Raw genomic sequence first — 15,096 nt, 5'->3', positions numbered from 1 at the left:
AGAATTAGCAGCTCTAGTGTTCCAAAAACCTTGTCATAAGAGTAGGAAACTATGGTGGGGCTGGCCCAAGTGGGCTGTAATTTATCCCCCGCACTCTGGATGCTTCGGCCAACCTGAAGGCCATTAACTTGCACCCACGCACGAGCACTGTCTCCCTCCATAATCCCACACTAAACTCTTGCCTGTATTTAATTATTCTCCTCTTCATGACCCCCAAATCCTCTCCGTTCATCAAATGTTCCTCTAAGCCGTAAACTTCTCATGTTATAAATGTCACTATACTTCATAAATATTTTCTGTTGAACTAAATTTAGACCTGTATAACTGTTGCAAACATTGGTCACAGAGATTTCATACATTCCACCATTGGTTCGCTCCAATGTAAACATTTTTAAACATTACTCAAAGTACCAAGAAAGGCCATATCAAGAGGTGAGAACTATCTCTGCCTCACTAATGTCTATTTTCTGTGTTTGGTGAGGGATATTTAAGAGCACTGGTGCGTGTGTGTGTGTGTGTGTGTGTGTGTGTGTGTGTGTGTGTGTGTGTGTATTTTGTACACAAATACACATAAATACTAAAAAGACCACTGGGCCTGTTTTTGATGTGTGTCCACATGCTTTCAAGGCTCACTACTCTATAGTGAACAACAAATAAAGGAGCTAGTCTTGGGAGAGACTAACTCATCTTCTCCCAGCAGCCAATAGTTGCCTGTAGCTCTTCGTCTAGGATTAAGACAACCCAAAATGCTCTTCTTTCCATGCTAACCTGTCCATTGATACTTCCATTGTTAGTCTTGTTTAAGCAGTCATTTCTAGGAAATAATGTTTCAAAGTTAACTTCCTGCTATCCTGGCTCTTACATTCTTTTCTGTCTTCCTCAATGCCAGGAGCTGTGGTATAAATGGGTTCCTCAAGGCTAGAGTAGCTCCCCATGATCTACAGATCTCTGTACTGTTCCTAATTGTGGTTTCCTCATATGGTCTCCATTTATTATAAAAAGAAGATTCATTAATGAGGAGTGATAGTCATATTTATCTGTGGGTACACCAGTGGTTTTTTTTTTAAAGCCTCCAGGAATCATATTATTTTGTCCTTATCTACAGTGATATACAATACATATACGTGTATGTGTATGTATACACATTGAGAGAGCAGAGAAACACACACACACACACACACACACACACACACACACACACACACACACACACACCTTAAAAGAAATTAAGGGGTGAGAATGCTCCCAGTATCATGCGTGGCAAACCTTTTATATGGTTGGTCAGGGTACTCCAAGAGATTTCCCAAGCAACATAGATTATAGATGTGGCCCTTGGCTTCTGCTCAGGGCTTGAGGATGGACCCTTCCTGCCAAAGACACTGACTATTTAGGACAAAAGACTCAAATGACTTGAATTAGATAAGACCTGAAAGCCTCTTTCATCTGTCTTCTATGATTCCAGAAAATATTATGAACAAATGTAGTCTTGAGTTCTCTATACATTCAACTCTGCCCATCTTTCTCTCTAAATCAAATAATTAAAACTTCCTTGGCTGTTCCTTTGCTCTGTTGACAGTGTCCTTTTCCCTTACAGAACCCAGACCCAAAAAGACACACATGGTATATACTCACTAATGAGTGGATATTAGCCCAACATAATTGTCCTCTGAGAGACTCCACACAGCTAGGGGATTGAGACAGATACTGGGACTCAGTGCTGGACTCTGGGCAGACGACTTAAAGTGGTATGGAAGAATGGGGGAATGGAAGGACCCAGAGGGTTCAGGAACCCCACAAGGAGACCATCAAGACTGGCAAATCTGGACCCAGGGGAGCTGTACAAACTGTTGCACCAACCAAGGACAACACATGCAGAGAACCAAGTCCCCACATTCACATGTAGCTAATGGACAGCTCCTTCTCCATGGTTGTGCTGAGAGTGGGAATGCCTCTGACATTGGCATTGGTGCTCCTGATTTGAACACCTTCCCTTGGCAGAAAACCATGTGGGCATACAAAGGAAAGAGATGCAGGCTATCCAGATGAGATGCGATAGGCTGTGGTCAGATGGTGGTGGAGGACCCTCCCCTACCCTTACTTCCCGTTGTCAGAGGTCTAGAGGAGGGGAATAAGACAGAAGAGGGAGTGAGGGTAGAAATGGGAAGATACACGTGAGGGGATAACAATCAGGGTATAATATGAATAAATAATAATAAAAGTTCCTTGAACTGTATCCTGATTGTAATCTATCTAGAATGTTATATATAATTTTTTTACACATTGAAGAATATGTGAAGCATGGCATATTTGTTAAATGGTGTCCAGTGGCATATCTTCAAAGAATTACAGAACTATTGTATGGAAAAAACAGTGAATAGTATGTAAAGAAAAGGCATACTAATCACAAGGTACTATAGAACCAAGAGTTTTCAATAGACTGTTCATATGTGGCTCTCAAAAGAAAAGTAACATTAGTTCAAAAACATGAAAAGAAAATTTAAAAATTCAAAACCAATGAACATCAATTAAATTATTTACTAATGCTATTATTAAAGTAAATTATGAATATCTTTTAGATTGAAAAAGCTAAGAACAATTAAAATACATCTATAAAATATATAGTTTATGTTCAGAAAATTTTAGATTTCATATGTAAAATAGTAGGTCTTTGTACACTTGTGGCTTCAGGCAACACCAGGTAGTTTATGCTAACTCTATGGTTTATGCCTCATATTCTTGACTAGGAGGTGTCAGATTTTCTTTTTTATGAGGAGAGAATAAGTAGAGGACAGTCATGCCAGCAACCCATGCCTATGAGACTGTTCTTCAGCAACTACCATGAATGGAAAACCTAAATCATTTTTGCAAATTGTAGCAATAATTATATCAAATTTGCAGATTTCTATGATGATAAAATGAGATGGCACATTTTACATACTTAGATAAGTGACAGGTACAATCTTAACAATAGAGACTCGTTAACTCTTAAGTGTTGAGTTCCAGAAATCCAAAACCAGAAATCAAAAAACATATATCTAGTTTCATATTTGGGGTGATATGGGGAGACAAAAAAGAGGAGAGAAAATATAAAAGAAAAAGTGGAGAGGAGAAAAGAGACGAACATATAAATATGAAGTACATTGGGAGAGGCTGGACACAGACCACAATGTAAGCAATCCTATTCAATTTTTTTCTGGTCTGTGTATGGCACTTAAAAGAAAAAGCCTAAACAAATATATCTACATGCATTTTCCTTACATTTCACAGCAAATACATTCTTTAATGTTGTAGCAGCACCAATCGTGGCTTTTGTAAAGGAAAATATGTCCTTCTCCTGAAAGCCATACAAAACACACAATCTACATAAAAATGGTGATCCATTTATAAGCTAGCAATTTCAGAAAGCACCATTATTTTTCTGCCTTCTAGTCATTATTCTCCTTCCACTTAAGCTGGTCCTGGAGTTGGTATCATTAGGCAGATAGGATGAAAGATGATGGACCCGTAATTGTGTAGTTTATCATAAAGCATTAATAATGAAGAAGCTGGAAGAATCTCAGAAAGTAATGACAGCAGGGTTTCCTTTGTAGAACTATTTATACTGTAACTGTGCAACTTTAAATGCCACTCCAGATGTTAATAAAGCTGATAAACACTAAAGTTTTTGTTCTGGTCCATAGGCAACACCACTTTATCGGGAGGCAGGTGAAAACCTTTGTAGGTTTAGTCATGCAGTTACATGGTCACTGTCTCCTTTTCTCTCTTATCAGATCAAGGTACTACTGCATCCTTTGTACGTGATGAATATATATTAGAATATATGTGTATTCAGTCTTGACCACTCTAGTATAAGTCTTCTGGCTTCTCACTTCTTTGACATGCTCAAATAGTGCCTCTTAAAGTCCTAGGACTTTGCTGTGGATACTAGAATAGATAAAACACTGAATTTCAAGGAAATCTGAGTTATTTCTGTTCAACTATCAAGAGCCTCAAATGCAAGAAATATTTGAATATTTCATCTTATGGTATGAGTCAGGCTTTCTGTTTGTGTCCTTCCTTACCAGCCAATGACTGTTTCTACCAGGAAAGGAACACAAAGGCCCACAGTTTCTTAAGGGACAGATACCAAATAGATGAGTTTCTCTCATTTAATTGAATTCCAACACTTTGTATGAGGAAAGAAAAGTAATTTGAAGAAGGTCAATTTGGTTAAGATATCAGTTTCATCTTTAATTAGAATTAATTTGTCATGTAATAAACATAGTAATTATAAGAACTACACCCTGAGAAATTCTATCTAGAGCTGTAAACACAAATTGTGTCTCAGCATCCAAGAGAAACAAAGAGCTCTTTTATTCAGAAAGCTTCCTGGTCTGGATGCTGTTCCTTAAATCTTTGAGGTTGTCAATGAAGTGGTGTCTATGACAACCTTAAAGTGTTACCTACTTAGAATGACAGAGTGCCCTATGAGTATATAGTAATTGGGGTAGCTTACATGAGAATGACCCCTATAGGCCCACAGGTTTGAATGCTTGGTCCCACTTGGTGGAACTGTTTGGGAAGGGTCAGAACGTGTGCCCTTTCCTCTCCCTCTCCCTCTCCCTGTCCCTGTCCCTCTCCCTCTCTGTCTGTCTGTCTGTCTCTATCTATCTATCTATCTATCTATCTATCTATCTATCTATATCTATCTCTGTCTCTGTCTTCCTGTCTCTCTCCCTCTCCCCCTCCCTTCATCCTTGCTCTCTTTCTCTACATCCCTCAAAATGGCATATGAAGATGTAAGTTGTCAACTGTTCTTGTTGCTATGCCTTTGCTTCACCATTATGGACTCTAATACTGAAAAACTGTAAACTCCAGATTAATACTTTCTGTTGTGAGTTTCCTTGGTCATGGTATTTTATCATAGCAACAGAAAATTAAGACAGTGCTTAATGTCTTTGTTACATCATTTTACAATGTTTCTTGAAAACAAAGATGATACTAGAAAGTAATAAAAGGTTATTTTAATTTTAAAAGTTGAATTTTCAGCCAGACATGGTTGTACATACCTTTAATTCCAACACTTGGGAGGTTGTAAGCTAACTTTCATTCACTGTATTAAGGTGTGTCTGTGTATATATATTTGTTAATTGCTGACCTGGCAGTGAGCTAAATCCTAACAGATTCTGGTATTGTCATTGCTATTGAGGAATCTCCTATCTCTATGTTGTCCAAAAATTACTCCCAATTATCTCTGGTTGGTTACTAAAGAAGCTGAAAAACCTGTGACTGGGCAGAGGAGATAATAGGTGGGACATCCCTTTCTCATCTGGAATTTATGTGGTGAGAGAGAGGAGGTTACTGTGCCATGAAGAGGAACTCACTATGAGGACAAGGATGGAGCAGAGGAAGCCAGGGAGAGACTAGAGGACAGGTTAACAAGAAACATCCGGGGAAGTAGGCCAGGCTAACAGATGGGTTAAAATAAATCAATATTTGCCCAGTTATGGTCTTTAAATCTTATTTATAACTCATTATTTGGAAGCTAGAGCAGGCATAGAAAAAACATTTGTGTCCAATCGGAAGTAAAAATCGGCAGATCCCTGAGTTAAAGTCTAAGTATTATAAAGAAAGAAATATAATACGTTAAATGTAGTTGGTATGTTTTGCATAGAAACCAAAAGCCTCTAAGCAATAGAAGGATTGAGTGTTGCTATTGCCAAGATACAATATTCTGGCAAAGCAATCTGATAGAGCAAGCATTTGTTTGATTCACATTTCAAGGCTATAGTCCATCAAGGCAGGGAAGTCACAGTACAGGAGTTTGAGGAAGATGGTCACATTGTATGCGCAATCAAGAAAAAGGCACAGAGCAATGAATCCATGCCCAACTTGATCTCCCTATTTTATATACCCAGAATCTTCCGCCCAGGGAATGGTCGCATTCACAATTAATATGGGACCTACCAACATATTGGCACAGAAGACAACTTCCTGAACAGAACACCAACAGCCCAGGTCTTAAAGTCAACAATTAGTAAATGGGACGTCATGAGGCTGAGAAGCTTCTGTAAGGCAAGAGACACTGTCAACAGAACAAAGCGACAGCCCACAGACTGGGAAAAGATCTTCACCAACCCTACATCTGACAAAGGTCTAATATCCAAAATATATAAAGACCTCAAGAAATTAAACACCACCAAACCAAATAACCAAACTGAGAAATGGGGCTTGGAACTAAACAGAGAATTCACAACAGAGGAATATCAAATGGCTGAGAAAGACTTAAAGAAATGCTCAACCTCCTTAATCATCAGGGAAATGCAAATCAAAACAACTCTGAGATTCCATCTTACACCCATCAGAATGGCTAAGATCAAAAATTCAAGTGACACCACATGCTGGCGAGGATGTAGGGAGAGAGGAACATTCCTTCATTGCTGGTGGGAATGCAAACTAGTACAGCCACTTTGGAAATTTATCTCACACTATATCAGAAAACTGGGAATAGGGCTTCCTCAAGACCCAGATATTCCACTCCTTGGAATATACCCAGAAGATGCTCCAGCACACAACAAGAACATTTGCTCAAACATGTTCATAGCAGCCTTATTCATAATAGTCAGAACATGGAAAAAGCCTAAGTGTCCCTCAGTAGAAGAATGGATAAAGAAACTGTGGTACATATACACTATGGAATACTATTCAGCCATTAAGAACAAAGAATTCCTGAAATTTGTGGACAAATGGATTGAACTAGAAATGATCATAATGAGTGAGTTAACCAGAAGCAAAAAGAGTCAAATGGTATATACTCACTTATATCTGGACACTAGTTCAAGGGGCATGTCCCATAAATGTCTTTACTTATCAGGAAAGTGGGACACAGGGGAGGACATCCTATTGCAACTCTAGGTGAGAGAAGCATGGGAGAATAGGGAAATAGAAGAATCCAGAGGGTCCTAGAAACCTACAAGAAGAACATTATGATAGGTGGATCTAGGCCCGGGAGTCCTGCTCAAACTATGGAACCAGCCAAGGACAATATGGGCAGTAATCTTCAAACCCTTACCCAGATCTAGCCAATGGACAGGACATTCTCCACTGTTGAGTGGAGAGTGGGGTATGACTTTCACACAAACTCTGGTGCCCCATATTTGACCATATTCCCTGGATGGGGAGGCCTGGTGGCACTCAGAGGAAGGATAGCAGGTTACCAAGAAGAGACTTGATACCCTATGAGCATATACAAGGGGAGGAGTTCCCCCTCAGTCACAGTCATAGGGGATGGGAGTAAGAGGAAAATGGGAGGGAGGGAAGAATGGGAGGATACAAGGGATGGGATAACCATTGAGATGTAATATGAATAAATTAATAAGATATATTTTTTAAAAAGGATGAGACCTCCCACATTAATTAACATGATCAAGAAAATCCTCCATAGGCTCACTCAATTTCCTCAATGATTCTGGTGTCTGTCAATGAGATGGTTAATATTAACCACCACGCTAGTCATAACAACAATGTTAGCATGGAGAACAAATAAATGGTGGTTGTCAAATAGAGGTGTTTCCATAGCAGCAGATAATTGATAACATTTAGAAACATTTTCATTACCTCAGTCAGAGAATATAGAAGAAAATTACTTTTGGCATCCATATAGACCACAAAAGGTGCCAAGCACCCTACAATGCACAGGATAACTTTCTACAAGGAAGAGTTGATCAACGCACAGTGCCCACTGGAAGCTCCTGAGACTTCCTACTTTTCACCAGTGAGGAAAGATTTGAAAAATCAGGTAATAATCGTCGCAGTTATACCACCTGCTGTGTATGATTCTCATAAAAAAACATTCAAAGGAACTTAACAAAGTCAAAGTTGGGCTACTCAAGATAGCCTAAATGGAAAGCTAAACTTATTGACTAATATTTTGTATTCAAGACTGTATTAGTATTATTATAAAAATATTGATCTTATTCTAAAATCACCAATAATAGTTGAAGTTCTAGCTAGAGCATTGGACCAACTAAAGAAGATGGAGGGGAATTTTGTGCAAGAGTCAGAGGAAGGGATTGAGGGAGCCAGAGGAGTCAAGGGCTCTACAAGAAGAACTACAAAGTAAACTAATCTGGTCCCCATGAACGTTCATAGAGATTGAACCATCAGCCAAAGTCCTTGTATGGTCCAGCCCTAGACGCCTTACACATATGTAACAGATATGCAACATGGTCATCATGTGGGTCCCTTAACAACGGGAGTAAGGGCCATCTCCAATTCTGTTGCCTGCTTTTAGAATCCTTTCCCTGAGTTCGGCTGCCTTGTCTGGCCTCAGTAGTAGAGGATGTTCTTAGTCTAGCTGTGATCTAAGGTGCCAGGGTTGGTTGGTATGTCTTAGGGCACTCCTCTTCTCTGAGAGGGGAGGATGGGGACAGAGGGCCGTGATGGCAGGACTAGGAGGAGGGGGAAGGGGCTGGGATCAGTCTGTAAAGTGATTAAATAATATAACTAATGAACAAAGTTAAAATCTAAAGACTATATTAGAGGCATTATAAAATTATTGATCCTACCCTAAAAATCACCAATAAATTTTACATAGTACATATTTTAGATCATTATAGTTTGTTAATCTGATGCTAATGTTCTTACTTATTTGTTTTATCATTATTGTATTGTGAGATATTGGGATAGGGTCCATGAGTACCATGCACAGACATAAGGGTCTAAGGATTTTTCGAGATTTGAGTCTATCTTTCCACTTTAGGTTCGGGGGATCAAATTCAAGTTGCCAGGCTTGGGTAGAAAGCCAGACATTTTTCCTCGAGTGTTGTCTGGGAAATACTACTGTCAAGTTTGTGTAATGGTTACTAATCTCTCAAAGGTTACAATATAAAGTAATATCTCAGTGGCAGAGCACATGGTTAGCTTGCAAGAGTCCCTCATTCAATCCTCAGCTCCAAAGAAGTAGAAGCAGCCTAGGTTAGCTGTAAACCCACTTTACAATGTGATACTTATGGGCACTGATTTCCTAGCTCAGAGCCAATTGTCATAATCTTTGATATGTGCAGTTTAACCCACTTGAAGATAACTAAAGCTTTTCAAATTGAAGGAAAAAAATTGTATGTCATGCTCACCAGGAAATAGCTTTCAAAACAACATTAATGCTATCTCAAAAGCATCATTGTTTAAAATTATGCACACATATAGTCACACTTAAAATACAGTCTAAAGCATCAGATACAAAGTTTTGAATGTCATTTTTCCTTTGTTCCGCCCTGACGCGACATTCTACTAATTTTGGTACATGCTTTATATCAAAACTCCCTAATTCTAATCTCCCAAAAGCTCATTAATCTACATTAATAGCCTTTCTGGGAAGCTGTAAGTTTAATCAATTCTTATTTGATAAGGGTCTCTAATGCGTTCAGTGATGGCGGACCTTCTGAGATGAATGCTCTTTCAAAGCCGTCAGCATTTTCTGAGCCATGTCAGATGTTGATAAAGGAAAATTCCTCTTCTGCTGCAGGAGCGCAAGTCTCAACTCTTTATCCACAGAAAAGGTTAATAATACAGGAGGCCCTCAAAATGTTATCAAACTACTGAAAAGAGATAACATTAAAACCATGTCTTTTTAGAATCGGGATACTTTTGTATTCAGATAGTGACAGCTCTCCCTTAGTAACCTGAAGGAACTGTAGAAGTTGCCATTTGCTTAGTGTTTAATTGTCTATTTGCCATAATGAAGGTGATAACTGTGGTTAACAGTCGCTCAGCAGAAAGGCCTTCCCTGAGCTGCATTCCAATTGATTATTATCTACACAGCTTTCTCACTGTGTGCATAACTGCTTATATCAGTCATTTTATTTCATCCACCATTCAGCTCTATAAAGAAGAGCAACATTGGTATCACCAATGTGGAAATTACCTCAGTGACCTTAAGCAACAGAATTTTTATCATGTACTTTGCTCTCCTAACATAGTCTCCTAGGTAAGAACCACAGTAATTTGGGAAGGAGATAGACCAGATATTTTAAAAAGAAATTTCAACACATGGACATGGTATTTTAAGAACTTTCTTTAAAGGAATTTTTTCATCATGGTTATTTAATAAGTCAGATAATATTAACTGACTGTTCCTTATAACAAACACGGATGCTACAGAACTGCCATCAAAATTACATGTTTGCTATTTGATTTCTACAAAGTTTAATGATTTTATTCCAATTAGTGTTCTTTTTGTGCTCTGCATGTTCCTTCCCAATGCTCAGGGGCTTGATGTGAGCAAGGTACAGGTATTACATTAGGAGCAGCTTGGGAGCAAAGCTCACCTGTGCCTTTGTCTCCAGTGCTATGTCCACTGCCTATTAGAGAAGAAATCTTCACCACTAAATTCCTAACTGAGGCTTCTACAATACAATACAAAACAGAGGGACAATAGTTAAGCATTATAGGATTCTTACACGGCAAAGAGATCAAGACCTAAAGGAGTGGGTCCAACTGTATTGCTGGTGCGGTCTTTAAGGCAGAGGTGGAGTCACAGAGAAATCTGACTGGACAAAGTGCTTTGATTTATCACAAGAGGCTGATGGGATGTAGGTCAGCCTATGCATTCATTTCCTACTCCATGTCCTTGTATCATCCGTGCTTACTGCATGGAAAGGGCGCTTATTACAACAGAGTCTTATAAAGTGGAGGACGGGAGCTTACAGAGTGGCCTTCCTATTTTTCAAATCCATATGTCCTAAAATACTTTACGTTGATGATCCCTGAAGCCTATCACATATATATATTTAAAATAATTTTCATATTTTGATGCCCTGGCCTTCTGTTGTGAGCCAGTACCTCATAGGCCTCCATTGTTCTACCCATCGCGTAGATGCCCATATACTTGTGCTTAAAAATTATGAAGTCACTTCTTTGGCAATCCGCAACTCTAAACAGTCTGCTCCTCCAACAGCCACGTGTATTTGGCTTTATACCTATCATTCCTTATCCTGCTTGCCCTCCTGCAGAATTCAGTCCCCTTCAAGGCACAAAGCAAATGACACTTTCCTGTGAAGGTATTTTGTGACTTCAATTGTAGGTCAGATCACAAAAGGAAGTGTCTTTTTTTTTTTCTAGACACGAACACATTTCACTTCCCTCAATTGCTTCAGAATACAAAACTGTGTACTTCATGTGGATGTATGGTAACACTAAAGAGTGTTTGAAAAACAGGAATAAAAAGGTTCTGGTTTGATACTGTTCAAATACATGATTACAAAGATGCTTCCCTAACCTGTATTCAACTGGAATTTTTAATCTCCAATGATGGCCTTCTTTAAGACATGGATTAGGAAATTAGTTCCAGAATGTCAAAGAAGACTGTTCCAGACATTTTTCAATGTCAAGTAGCTTACAAGTTTCCAAGAAGTCTTGATCTCTCACATCACACAAGTTCAACATGACCTTGGGTGGGAGGGGACAGCACGGGCAGGGCAGGACAGAAAGGGAAAATAGATCAGGATCTCAGTTGGCCCAAAGGGATGACTCCCCCACACACTACTCAGGCACTACGACGAACAGTCTGCCTTTCTTATTGCCTATGAAATTAGAGCTATTATAGTACATCCTAGATAAAAAATCGATTTTCACGTTTATCTCGTACTACAATGTTTAAGCATTTCTATCTATGAACTGAAGATCTGGGCTCTGAGAGCATAAACAATGCCAAACTCGAAAACTCCTACTGACAAACTCTTTTGCTGTTGTTGCTGACATAGAAGAAAGGATAATTGGGTCTGGATTTGTCATACTGAGAACTAACAGTACAATGACATTTTAGCGTGATGTGGCCAAAGTTAAAATAATTTCACAAACAAGACTTCAGTCACCTTTTCTGGCAGCCTCTCACATTTACATCATTCTCCTTACTTAGAAGCATCTATTTGTTATATTCCTGGTGTTTAACCAAAAAGTTTTCCTCTGGGGATTTTGTTCTATTAGTGTTTTATTTCCTGGCACCATTTTTAAAAGTTCTGAATAGCATCTGAACTTTCCAAAGGTGGTTGGGTCGACATTTGTGTCCTCTTTGTTCTCTCACTAGGCCATGTGTGTCTGATATCCTTTACTTCCCCTTCCAAGATTGCTCCTAGTTTTTCAGTCATTCTTGTGGCTCTTCTCTAAGCCCTTATCCTCAAGGATTACTAGTAAATGTCCAGTGATGAGAAACTCCCAAAATAACCCAAATTAACAAATCCTGTGCAGCAGGTCTCCGAGTCCTTTAGCACCGATCAAAATATCTAACAGCTCTGTGAGGTTACCCTAGTATTTCAACAATTTTGCTGATGAACAAATTGGAAAATGAAAAGATTAAGTAATTTTCCTAAGTGTCTTCTTGGAAATAGAAGAGCAAGGCTTAGAAGGCAAGTGTTCCAGGCGAGCAGCCTATCTCAGCCACTATACTACACCACAGCGACAAATGGCCACATGCATAAATTGGAAACTTTCAATTCCCACTTACATGACAAAAGCACGTTTATGGAAAACAACAATTTAAGGCAGAGTCTACAGAAAATATGCTTTCTTGTCTTTCTGGTTGTCAGCCTAACCTTTAATGGCTGAGCCATCTCTCCAGTCTGAGACTATGTCTTCTTGTACAATATGATCCAGTATATATTCTATCTTTTACTGTTAAGTCCCAAGCCCAAATATTTATTCAGCAGTCTGTTTTTCTCTCATTGTTATTTTGTGGAACCTTAGAAATATTCTTGACTCTAGGATCTATTTTTCATAATACAAATATTCCCAGAGTAGCTACAAATTATACATTACCAATCATTCATCATCTACTGTCACAAAAGCGCAAAAGTTAGCACAAATTGGATATTACTGTATGTCATGCTTATATTTTTCTTTATTTTCCCATATTTATCATTTATGAGACTACAACAAACACCTTCTTTATTTTTTAAAATATATTACTCTGGATAATACCTCATCAACACAGATGTCTGAACATGACCTGAACAAGGTGACACCAATAGACATGTTCATAAGACCGCAACCACAGTAAAAAACAAAGCAAAACAAAACAAAATTTTTAAAAAATAGGAAATTGAGGAATGTTGAGAGCTGGGGAAGGAGACTAATCTTCTCCAGGAGAAATAATATGAATTGCCTATCTAATAACAATGGACAGCGCGGAGAATAATACATACAAATAACATTGTACAGACTAAGTAGGTTATAATTCTGTCTTTAGGAAATATATATATATGATAACTTTCTGTACAATCCTGGCTGTTGGGCTTCAGATCCTGGACAAGCAGCTGAGGTGCTTATTTAGTCAGTGCAGACCTGGCCTCCAGGCTGCCCCAGCATCCCTCAGTCCCTGCATGTTGCAGGGCATGGCTGGCATACCCTGCCCTCTACCCTGAATTCTCCAGCCCAGGGGTGGTGCTTCCAGTCCCTCTATATAATCCAGACATTTTGGTCCCTCCTCTCCTCCTCCTCCTCCTCCTCTTCTTCCTCCTCCTCCTCCTCTTCTTTGTCTTCTTCTACCCTCCCCCCCACCTCCTCCTAACTTTCTCTCTCCTCACCACTCTTCTGTCTCTGCCTGCATAGTGACTTCCCTGATCTATTCCTTGGAACCAGCAAGCCCCCGATAAACCTGAATTTATACACGCTACCTTGGATTGAGTTAGCTCATTTCATCAAGCAGAACAATGCTTATCACTGGTAACCTGGTTGGGAATCACTGAAATACACATGAAGATGGCAGGAGAGAACCAATTCTACAAAGTTGTCCCTTGACCTCCACATGTGTACTGTGGAACATATACACATCATGCATGCACAATAGTATTTTAATTAGTTGTTTATTCATTCATTTATATATCAATATTTTACCATACATAATATTGTAAACGTTAAAATAATTATGGTAACTTTAAGGGTGATAGGACACAAAATCAAAAATAAATCTAATAACTGTTTTATGCAGGAATGGAGTAATGAAGCTGAAATAAGACTATAAAATACATAATTATAGTAGGATCCCAATAGAAAGAGAATATTCCCATGAAAAGGACAAATTAAAAGATATTATTTTAAATTAAATTTAATTAAACATGCACATAGTTAATAATTAGATTACTATAAAGCTCAAATAACACTATAATAAATTGTGTACTGCAAAGTTAACAATGAAAATTTCTCATGATAAAATGATCAACCCAAAGTACTTTTAAGAAAATATATCAGAAAACCTGTAGATGGGCAAGTAACATTGTTAATTTTAAAAGTCCATTGGGCACAATTTTTTTTTCTACTCCGACTTGTATGGTGAACATGTCATCTACCTTCCCTTGGGCATCAAGAAAGAATTGAATCACCACCATCACCATCATCACCATCATCATCATAGTGAAACATTCTCTTTCAGGTAAACTCAGTCTCTAAGCTCTAATCTTTCAACAATTTTTCAAGCCACAGACCACAAATGTTAAACAAACCAAAAAAACCAATTTGCATACTCAAATATGCACGAGCCCTTGTCACTCCTGCTCCTAGCTCTTCCTGAGTGCAATGATGTGTGCTGTCCTGGTCAAAACTGGTCAACTTCAACTGTTCCCTCTCAAGTCCTAGCTGTCTAAATACTGTTTCCTCTTGGGCTTGTTACTTTTGTATTGCTGTGACAAAGCATCATGACAAAACCAACTTAGGGGGAAAATAGAGTTTAGTTGAGCTTATGGTTGCAGAGGGGTAAGAGTCCAGCATGGCAGCAAAGCCGGGCAGCCAGGGGCAGGCATGGCAGCAACAACTAGATGCTGAAAGTTCACATCCGTTACTGAAAGCGTGAAGCAGAGACAACAAACTGAAGTAACTGAGATATTTTACTCTCAAAGCCTGTCCCCAGTGATGTACTTCCCCCAGCAAGGCTGTCTCACCTAAACTAGCCCCTAAACACACCACCAACTGGGTAACAATTATCTGAGACTATTGGGGACATTTCTCACGCAAACCACCATGCTTTTCTCCTAGATCTCACTGAAGGAGTCTTTCCACATAATTTCTATTGTTTGTTGACCTGGGGCTTTAACTGCATCTAAGTAGCACATTGGGTGACATCCAAGTGCC

The 15,096-nt window shown here is 38.8% G+C and overlaps 1 long non-coding RNA gene across 1 annotated transcript in view; it reads right to left on the bottom strand.

The window, feature by feature from the left end:
- LOC311608781 overlaps positions 1 to 15,096 on the bottom strand; it is a 163,516-nt gene that overhangs the window by 37,631 nt on the left and 110,789 nt on the right. The gene's annotated exons all lie outside the window — the stretch shown is intronic.

The sequence above is a fragment of the Acomys minous genome, assembly GCF_964271855.1.
Source record: "Acomys minous genome assembly, chromosome: 11".
Taxonomy (NCBI): Eukaryota; Metazoa; Chordata; class Mammalia; order Rodentia; family Muridae; genus Acomys; species Acomys minous.
The sequence above is the reverse complement of the archived record's forward strand: the minus strand, read 5'-3'. Positions and strand labels throughout refer to the sequence as shown.